Genomic DNA, 1288 nt, shown 5'->3' with positions numbered 1-1288 from the left:
TTGATGATGCATGCAGAGGATTGTTATCATTGCAATGAAATAAATATGATAGGATGCATGTAAAGATAATGTTCATCCATGTAGGCTAACACATAATTCACAATAAAAACTAAAGGAAAAAAATAAAAAGAAATCTGGTAGTATTTTGACTTTTTAATCCAGAATTGTTAAGAAACCTCATCTCATTCTCATCACCTACCTCCATGATCTCTGGAATTCTTTAATACAGTTTTGTCTTCTGATATTCTAAAATTTCATTAAGATGTATAACTGTGTAGACTGTTCAATCCTTGTTGCTGGTAATTAGCTAGTCCATTTGTTGTGAATTGAAATGTGTGCACATAAAATATGTACTGCAAATTCTAATTATTAATGGTTAAATGCTTAGCTGCTAAATGAAAGGTCATTGGTTTGAACCTGCAAGTCATTCTATGGGAGAAAGGTATGGCAGCTTGCTTCCATAAAGATTGCAGTCTTGGAAATTCTATGTGGCAGTATTACATTTTCCTATTCAGGGTCACTTTGAGTCCGAACCGACTCAATGGCATTTAACAATAACAATATAGCGTCACTGTCACTATTAGTCAGAATCTAATCAATGGTAATGGATTTGGTTTTAGTTTCTTTTGTAGTATACTTGTGGTATAATACCATTTGGGAATAGAATTTTCTTGGTTAGGTTAATTGTTGTGTTCTTGTGTGCCATTAAGTCAGTTCTTACTCATAGTGACCCTGTATAGGTTTGCCAAGAGCAACTGTTAAGTTTGAGACTTTGACATTTTGGTTGCCAGTCCTGTGCTTGTCCTACAACACCACACCAGGTAGTGTTTGGTGTAGGGTGTGTCTTAAATGAATCTCCTTTGAGATTTAAAAGAGTAAACAGCAAGAAAGGATTCATGGGTAAAGACAGATGCCATACGACATAAAGGTGAACAAAGAACTATGAAGCAGAAGCTGAGAAGAAGCAAGAACTATCCTCTCAGTCTACAGAGAGAGAAAACCTTCCTCTAAAGCTGATGTTCTGAAGTTGGACTTCTAGCTTCCTAAACTGTTAAAATATAAATTTCTTTTTGTTAAAGTCATACATTTAAGGTATTTCTGACAGCAGCACTCAATAACTAAGACATCCATTCTATGTCACGACATATATTTATTAATTCAGGGAAATTTTCTTGAATAATAATTTTTGCATAATACCTTTCCCATCTGTGTTCTCTTTCAATCTATTTCTTTTCTTTTCTTTTGTTTGAGGGTGAGTCAAAAATTATCCATACTCTGACTTAGTTTA

This window comes from Chrysochloris asiatica, unplaced genomic scaffold (assembly GCF_000296735.1).
Source record: "Chrysochloris asiatica unplaced genomic scaffold, ChrAsi1.0 scaffold00058, whole genome shotgun sequence".
Classification (NCBI taxonomy): Eukaryota; Metazoa; Chordata; class Mammalia; order Afrosoricida; family Chrysochloridae; genus Chrysochloris; species Chrysochloris asiatica.
This window is presented reverse-complemented; position numbering follows the sequence as displayed.